This window comes from Mirounga leonina, unplaced genomic scaffold, assembly GCF_011800145.1.
Source record: "Mirounga leonina isolate KUSES-001 unplaced genomic scaffold, KU_Mleo_1.0 Mir_413, whole genome shotgun sequence".
Lineage (NCBI taxonomy): Eukaryota > Metazoa > Chordata > Mammalia > Carnivora > Phocidae > Mirounga > Mirounga leonina.
This window is the reverse complement of record NW_023270734.1, coordinates 15,828-24,926: the sequence shown is the minus strand read 5'-3', so window position 1 is coordinate 24,926 and position 9,099 is coordinate 15,828. Positions and strand designations below refer to the sequence as shown.

Sequence of the window (9,099 nt, the reverse complement as noted above, 5' to 3'; positions counted from 1 at the left end):
TTTTTTTCTTTTTGCAGTTTAGTTTGGTTGTTATCCATTATTCTGTCTTCCAAATCACTGATAGTTCTTCTGCCTTTTCTAATCTGCTAATCATTCTCTCTAGTGTATTTTTAATTTCAGTTATTGGGTTCTTCATCTCTGATTGGTTTTTCTTTATAATTTCTATCTCTTTGTTGAGGGTCTCATTGACCCTGCACTCTTCTCAAGTCCAGTGAGTATCTTTATGATTATTACTTTAAGTTATCTATCAAGCATATTACTTGATATTACTGTTTTGTTTAGGTCTCTTGCTGTGGTTTTGTCCTATTCTTTCATTTGGAACATATTCCTCTGTCTCCTCATTTTGTCTAACTCTCTGATTGTTTCTCTATATTAGGAAAGTCAGCTACATCTCCTGCTCTTGCTGGTAGTGGCTTTATGAGGAAGAGGTTCTGTTGTGTCTTGCAGTGTGGTGTTCCCTTGGTGCTGAACTTGGTGCTTCAGGGTGTCTCCTATGTAAGTTGCATGCACCCTACTGTTGTCGCTGAGCCACATTTGCCTTTAGTTCAGTAGGTTATAATGGCCCACCTTGCCTGTTGTGGGCTGGATTTTGTCCCCGTTCAGTTAAGGGGCCAGTCTTGGGCCATTGATGGCTTGTAATTGGGTGATATGAGCAATCAGAACATCAATCTGCCCTCAGCTGTTTTGCTGGGGCTGCAGTGACCCTGAACTGTAGGGTTCTCTCCCTGTGCTGCCTATTAAAAGTTTTTGTTGTGAGCAGGGTCAGCAGTTGGATCATGTGCTACCCAGGCTGCAGATGCACTGATTTACAGTGCACTGCCAGTTATAAAGTTCATTTGCTGGGTCTGCAGTTGAACTGGTGTATGTGGTTATCTTCCTCTCTCCCCAGAGCAGGAGTCACTTTGGAGTGGCTCTGGTCCTTGCCAGGGCTGCTTGTAGGATGAGACACAGCAGGAGCCACTTTGGAGGAACTCCTGCCAAGTGGGGTGGATTGGATGGGGCAGATCCTCTGGAGAATGTGGGAGCAGGACACACAGTGTTAGCAAAGTAGTTAAAAGTGTTTGTGTTGATTCCTGCAAATGTCCAGGCTATCTAGGCTTGGGTTGGGCGGGCGGGGGGTGGGGGGGCGGCAAGTGCAGGGGGAGAAATGGAGCCTGCCAGCTTTTTTGTTCTTATAGAAATCTTCTAAACATTCCTAACCTTCTAGCACTGGTTCTAAGATTAGTAAATGAATCTTCACATATACCCTAGGTGTTTTTCAAACTGTTCCTTCTATGCTGTATCTTGGGGTGGGGGATTGTTTGTTGTGCTATCTCTTGAAGGGCAGGTGCTTAGTTTCCTATTGCATCTAGCTCTCCTAGAGCTAAGCCTGCTGATTTTTAAAGTACCCAGAATTAAACCCTGCTGGCTGTAAAAATTCTCCAAGTTAAGTCCCATTGGTTTTCAAAGCCAGATGTCATGGGGACTCATCTCTGCATAGGTCCTCCATGTTGGGGTGCCTGGTCTGCTCCTCTCCCTTCTCTGTGCTTGTGGTATCCTTCCTGTTTGTGGTTAGTCTTGCCAGGTGTTTGGTTCCCAATCATGTCTCTGCCCCTCCTACCCTTTCTGATATGGCTTCTTCTTTACCATTAACTGTGGAAAGTCTGTTCTGTCCATCTTCATGTTGTTTTCTGGATTGGCTGCACTGATGTAGCTGTTATCTAGGTGTGTTTGTGGGAGAGAAGAATTTAGGATCTGCTACTCTGCCATCTTCCTTAAAGTCAAAAGCTGTTCAATACTCTCAATATATTCTGCCTTATAAATTTTGGTCATGATATGTGATTAAATGCAAGGACTCAACTATTTTTGTGTGTTCCTCCAAAGCAACTGGCCTATAGTGGGTGCTTGGCCTATAGTGGGTACATAATTCCATAAATTTTTTGTTAATAATTGTTTTTATTTGGATTTCTAATTATGATTTGGGACTAGAGGTTTATTTTTTACTTCTTTTTTAAAACATCTTTAATGAGATAGAATTGATATACAATAAACTGCCATAAAGTATATAATTTGTTTTTTTATATATATGTATCAATTATATAATCTGTATCAATTATATATATCCATAAGACCATCACCACAATTAAGGCAAATAATATAATCATCATTCAAAAAGTTTTCTGTGCACCTTTGAAATAGTTCATTCCTCTCCTCCCTTCCCTTTCCCTCCTCCCCTCCCTGTCCCCAGGCAACAACTTATCTGCTTTCTGGAACTGCAGATTTTGCATTTTCTAGAATTTCATATAAATGGAATTATACAGCATGTGCCATTTTTAGTGTTGCCTATTTCGCACAGCATTTTAAAATAAAGTTACTGTGAATATTCATGCACAAGCTTTCATTTCTCTTGAGTATACCTAGGAATGGAATGGCTAGGTTATATGTATGTTTCACTTTTTAATAAACTTCCAAAAACTGGATATACTTCCCTACTGGCATTATATGAACTTCCCAGTTATTTTGCCTCCATACCCTCACTTGGTATAGTCAATCTTTTTACTTTTAGATATTCTAAATGTAGTGGTTTTAGTTTGCATTTTCTCAGTGACTGATGATGTTAAGCAGGGCTAACTTGTTATCCACATATCTTCTTTGGTGAAGCGTCTGTTCAAATCTTTTGCTCATTTCTTTTTTTAAAGATTTATTTATTTATTTTAGAGAGAGAAAGAAAGAGACAGAGAGAGAGTGTGTGCCCATGCAAGCAGGGGGAGGGGCAGAGAGAGAGGGACAGAAAGAATCCCAAGCAGATTCCATGCTGAGTGTGGAGCCCAATGTGGAGCTAGATCCCATGACCCCAGGATCATGACCTCATCTGTTTGCTAATTTTTTTAGTGGATTGTCAGTTTCTCATTATTGAGTTTGGAGAGTTTTAATATATTTTGTATGAGTCCTTCATCAGATATGTGATTTGCAAATATTTTTTTCTTGGTCTGTGGTTTAGTTTTTCATTTTTGGACAGTATTTTTCCAAGAGCAGGTCTAAATTTTGATGAAGTCTAGTTTACTGATTTTTTGTTTTATGGACCATGCTTTTGGAGTAGTATCTAAATCTTTGCCTAACCCAAAGTTACACAGGTTTTTCTTCCATAATTTATTCTAGAAGTGTTACAGAACCTGGACTGGATCACCTGATGGAAGAACCAAGTGGCACTCGGAGATCTTGGAAAATAGGAGGTTTATTTAATGCCGGCGGGCTCAGAGGAGAGTGGTCGCCAAAGGTCTGAGCCCAAGCACAAACAAAGGGGGCAATTTATACACTTCTACTTCTACATACTTGGCACTTTTGACATGTGTGCAAAGCAGGGCAGGGAGAAGGACCCGGAGTGGTGTTCATGGAAAGCAGAGCAGGGAGAAGAACCCGGAAGAGCCCTGGGGTAAGGACTGGGACTCTCTTGCTGGCTTGGTCAGCCATCTTAGGACACAGATTTTCCTTAGCAGAAGTTTTGTAGTTTTAAGTTTTACATTTTAGTTCTATGATCCACTTTAAGTTATTTTCATATGATAGGGCTCTGGGTCAAAGTTCTCTTTTTGCATATGAATGTCCAATTTTACAAATAATTTGTTGAAAAGACTACCCTTTATTCATTGAGATGCTTTTGCAACTTTGTTGAAAATCAAGTGACCCTGTATATATGGGTTCATGTTTTAGTCTGTTCAGTATACCATAGACTTGGTGACTTATAAACAACAAACAGTGATTTCTCACAGTTCTATCATGCCCTCATGATCTAATCACCTCCCAAAGACTCTATCTCCTGATACCATCACCTGGGGGTTAGGTTTCAACACATAAATTTAGGGGGAGACAAATATTCAGATCATAGCATTCTGCCCTTGCCTTCAACATTCATGTCTTCTCATATGCAAAATATGTTAATTACATCCTAATGGTCCCAAAGGTCTTGATTTGTTCTAGCATCAACTTAGGAATCTAAATCCAAAGTCTTATCTAAATATCATCTAAATCAGATATGGGCAAAACTCAAAGTAATTCATCCTGAGGCAAATTCCCCTTCATCTGTGAACCTGTGAAATTAAATATGTTCTGTGCTTCCAAAATACAGTGATAGGACAGGCATAGTATAGACATTCCCATTCTAAAAGGAATAGGAAAGAAGAAAGGGGTAACAAGTCCCAAACAAGTCCAAAACCTTAAGGCTTAAGAATAATCTTTGGATGGATGCACTACCCCGTGAGCTCACTGGGGCAGAAGTCCTATCTTTTGGCACACTAGGCAGAGGTTGGGCCCCCAAGGCTCTGGACAGCCTTGCCCTTAGGGCTCTAGGTGGCCAGGCCCTGAGGCAGAGGAAGCTTTGTCCCTGCGCCTATCCCTGCAGCTATTCTGGGCAGTGACTCCACCTCCGTGACAACATTTGAGCTCCCCCGGGCTGGAGTGGGGTGGTGGCTCTACTACTGGGGTAGACCAGTATTCCCAAGGCTCTGTTGGTTATTGCCCTAATGGGGTTTCTCTATGGTCCTGTCCACTATGAGCTTCTGATGGGAGGGGCAGCCCCCAAATCTCTGAAACACCTCTGGGGTCTTTGACAATAGGTCTTGACTTCCATTTAGATGGATGACTAATCTCCCCACTGTCTTGACAATAGCTCCTAGCTTCTGTTGAGATAGCTTATCCATAAGAGTCTCTTTATCTAATTTGGCCACACCCTTTTTGTTCTCTCCCCAATAGGATTTCTTTTATTTCCCAATATGGATAGATTGAGAATTTTTCAAATCTTAAATTTCTGCTTCCAGTTTGATTAATAATTCTGTCTGTCACTTCTCTTTTCTTGCATTTTACTGTAAGCGGTCAATAGAAGCCAAGACACACCTTCAACACATTGCTTATATATTTCCTTGACCAAATATCTAAATTAATCACTCACAAATTCTTATCTTCCACAAAAAATTAGGACACTAACACAATTCAGCCAAGTTCTTTACCACTTTATGACAAGGATCACCTCTCCTCCACTGTGGAATAATATATTCTTTATTTCTGTATGAGATCTGATAAAGTTAAATTGTATATCAGGACCCACAAAATGGAGGCCACAAATCTAAACCTAAGTCAGCCTGCACTTACAGGAAACACCTGTCAAGAAAACCTAGCATACACAAATCACAATCCACCAACTCACCTTTTGCCAGCTTATTTTACCCTAGACCTGCCAGCCTTATAAGGAAATCCTTGACCTCCTAGTTAGTCATGCCCTGTTACTAAATTGCCTCCTCTAAAATTTGATAAAACTCAGTTTTGACCAAAATCTCTTGGAAAAAGTGGTCCATTGCTAATGCACTGATGTTGGATTCCCCAGCCTCCCTAAGTATGAGAAATAAATGTTCGTTGTTTATAAGCAACCCAGTCTGTGGTATTTTGTTGTAGCAGCCCAAGTAGACTAACGTAGTCTTTAATTTATTTTAGCAATAGTTTATAGTTTTCAATGTGCAGGTATTGTACACATTTTATCAGATTTATCCTTAAGTATTCATATTTTTGATGCTAGTGCAAATGGTATTCTTTAAATTAAGATCATTTTCTCATTAATGCCTTTGATTAAAAAGAAAGTCCCATTTTATTCCTACTTTGTCAAGAATTAAAACAATTAGGAATGGATGTTGGATTTTGGCAACTCTTTTTCTACATGAATTGATATTATGATATGGTTTGTCTTTTTTTTAATATTGTTAGTTGTATTGTATGATTTTGAATGTTAAACCAACTTGGCATTCCTGGGATAAACCCTACTTGTTCATGATGAATTATTCTCTTACTATACTGTTGAATTTAATTTTGCTAAAATTTTGTTTAGAAGTTTTGCACATATATTCATGAGGGATATTAGTCTGTACATTTCTTTTATTATAGTGTCTTTATCTGGTTTTGTTAAAGAGTAATGCTGGCTGAAAGAATGAGTTAAGATATATTCTCCCCCAAATTTTTTCGATGAGTTTCTAAAGAATTTTTTTTTTAATTCTTTTGATTGAGGTTTGGTAGTATATAGTTTTCAAGGAATTTATCTATTCATCCAAATCACTGAATTTATGGATACAAAGATAATTACACTGCTCCCTTATAATTCTTTTATTTTCCCTATAATCTGTAGTGCTGTCATTTCTCTCATTCCTGATTTAGTAATTTGTGTCTTCTCTTTTCTTCTGATCATATGGCTAAATGTTTACCTGGTTTTTTTAAAAGATTTTATTTATTTATTTGACAGAGAGATACACATCAAGAGAGGAACACAAGCAGGGGGAGTGGAAGAGGGAGAAGCAGGCTTGCCGCTGAGCGGGACCCTGGGATCACGACCTGAGCTGAAGGCAGATGCTTAGCGACTGAGCCACCCAGGCACCCCAATGTTTATCTATTTTTGTTATCCTCCCAGAGAACCAGTTTTTGGTTTTATTAATATCTTCTATATGTTGGTTTCTTAGTTCATTGATTTCTGTCTGATTGTCATTTATTTTCTTTCTTTTTTTTTTAAATTTCTTTTTCTTTTTTTTTTTTTTTAAGATTTTATTTATTTGCGAGAGAGAGAATGAGAGACAGAGAGCATGAGAGGGAAGAGGGTCAGAGGGAGAAGCAGACTCCCTGCTGAGCAGGGAGCCCAATGTGGGACTTGATCCCGGGACTCCAGGATCATGACCTGAGCCGAAGGCAGTCGCTTAACCAACTGAGCCACCCAGGTGCCCCTATTTTCTTTCTTTTGTTAATTTTTAATTTTGGTCTTCATTTTTTTTTTTAGTATATGTGCTGCCGAAGTGAGCACTGGTCTTCTTTTTTTTTTTAAAGGTGGAAACTGAGGACATTGACTTAATATATATTCTTTTCTAATATATGCAATTAGTGCTATTTTCCTCTGCTTTACTTGCACCTCACTAATTTTTATATATGTATTTTCTATCAACTTAAAGTATTTTTACTTTCCTCTTTGGTTTTTTTCCCTCTTCTTTTTTTTTCTAGATTTGCATTACTTTGGTTTCTAAATATTTGGGGACTTTCCCTGATATCTATTAGTTACTGATTTCCAGTATTATTCAAATGAGATGTAAGAACAATTTTGCATGACTTGAATTTTTATTAATTTATTGGGATGTGTTCTGTGGCACAGAAAATCATCTATCCTGCTCAGTGGTCCATGTGAATTTGAAAGAGATGTGCATTCTTATGTTATTGGATGGAATATTCTACAAATGTCACCTAGATCAAGCTGGTTCCTAGTGTTGTTTAAATCTTCTATATCCTTACTGATCTTCTGTCTACTCCTTCTATCAATTATTGAAAGACTGACTTTAATTTGCAGTTCTATTAGTTTTTGCTTCATATATTTTGAAGGCCTGTATGAAGTGCATAAACATTCAGCACTATTATGTTCTCTTGATAAATTGACATCTTCATCATTATGAAATAATACATTTTAATTCTGGTAATATTCTTTGGTTTAAACTCTGCTTTAGCTAATATTAATATAGCCATTGCAACTTTCATTTGATTTAATGTTAGTATGGTCTATATCATTCCATTCTTTTACTATTTATCTATTTTTTTAAAAAGATTTTATTTGTTTATTTGAGAGAGAGAAGGAGCAGGGTGGAGAGGGGCAGAAGGAGAAGCAGACTCCCTGCTGAGCAGGGAGCCTGACACGGGCGAGGCTCCATCCCAGGACCCTAAGATCATGACCTCAGCCAAAGGCAGCTGCTTAACCGACTGAGCCACAGGCATCCCATCTTTTACTATTTATCTATTTGTTCCTTTATATTTAAAGTGAGTTTCCTTGCTCTCTTTTCTGGCTGGAACCATTGAGGGTACAGAAAAGAAGAAAAATAAGGTTCCTGCTATGCCAGAAACCCTTAAGAAAAAGTGAAGGAATTTCGCCGAGTTGAATATCAAGTGTCTGAGAAAAAAGTTTGCCCAAAAGATGCTTCGAAAGGCAAGGAGGAAGCTTACCTATGAAAAAGCTAAGCATTACCACAAGGAGTATAAGCAGATGTACAGAACTGAGATTTGAATGGCTAGGATGTCAAGAAAATTTGGCAACTTCTAGGTACCTGCAGAACCCAAATTGGCCTTTGTCATCAGGATTAGAGGTATCAATGGTATGAGCCCAGAGGATCGAAAGGTATTGCAGCTTCTTCGTCTTAACCAGATCTTCAATGGCATCTTTGTTAAGTTCAACAAAGCTTCAGTTAACATGCTAAGGATTGTGGAACCATATATAGAATGGGGGTACCCAAACCTGACGTTGATTAATGAATTGATCTACGAACATGGTTACAGCAAAATCAATAAGAAGCAAATTGCCCTGACAGAGACCACATTGATTGCTCAATCTCTTAGTAAATATGGCATCATCTGCGTGGAGCATCTAATTCACGAGATCTATACTGTTGGAAAATGTTTCAAAGATGCAAACAACTTTTTATGGCCCTTCAAATTATCTTCTCCAAGAGGGGGAATGAAGAAGACGACCACCCATTTTGTAGGAGATGGAGATGCTGGTAACAGGGAAGACCAGATTAACAGGCTTATTAGAAGGATGAACTAAGGTATCTACCATGATTATTTTTGTGATCTGGTCAGTTAATAAATAACTACTTTCAAACTGAAAACAAAAATAAAGTGAGTTTCCTTTAGGCAGCATATAATTGGATCTTGCTTTCATACCTAATCTGTTTATTTTCACTTTTTAATGGAAGTGTTTAGAACATTTATATTTAATGGGATCATCTATCATCATATTATCCATTTTCTAATTATCCTATCTTTTCTTTGTTCCCCTCATCTTTTCCTGACATCTTTTTGACTGAGTATTTAAAAAAATTGTTTCATTTCATCTCCCCAGTTGACACATTAGCTATGTCTTTGTTGTATTATTTTAGTGGATGTTTTAGCATTTATATTATATACCCTTAATGTAATACGGTCTACTGTCATGTGGTATTATACCATTATGTGTATAGTAAGAGAGAAAATATGTTTTCTCTTACTATATACAGGCGTCCACCTGTATCCCCCATTTGATGGGGCTAGACACTGTGCTTCATGGTCAGGTGGGGCTGCTGT

At 38.2% G+C, this 9,099-nt stretch overlaps 1 pseudogene; it reads left to right on the top strand.

Annotated features, from left to right (window-relative positions):
• Window positions 1-7,939: 7,939 nt before the first annotated feature.
• LOC117998417 lies at window positions 7,940-8,776 on the top strand (annotated as a pseudogene).
• Window positions 8,777-9,099: the final 323 nt, after the last annotated feature.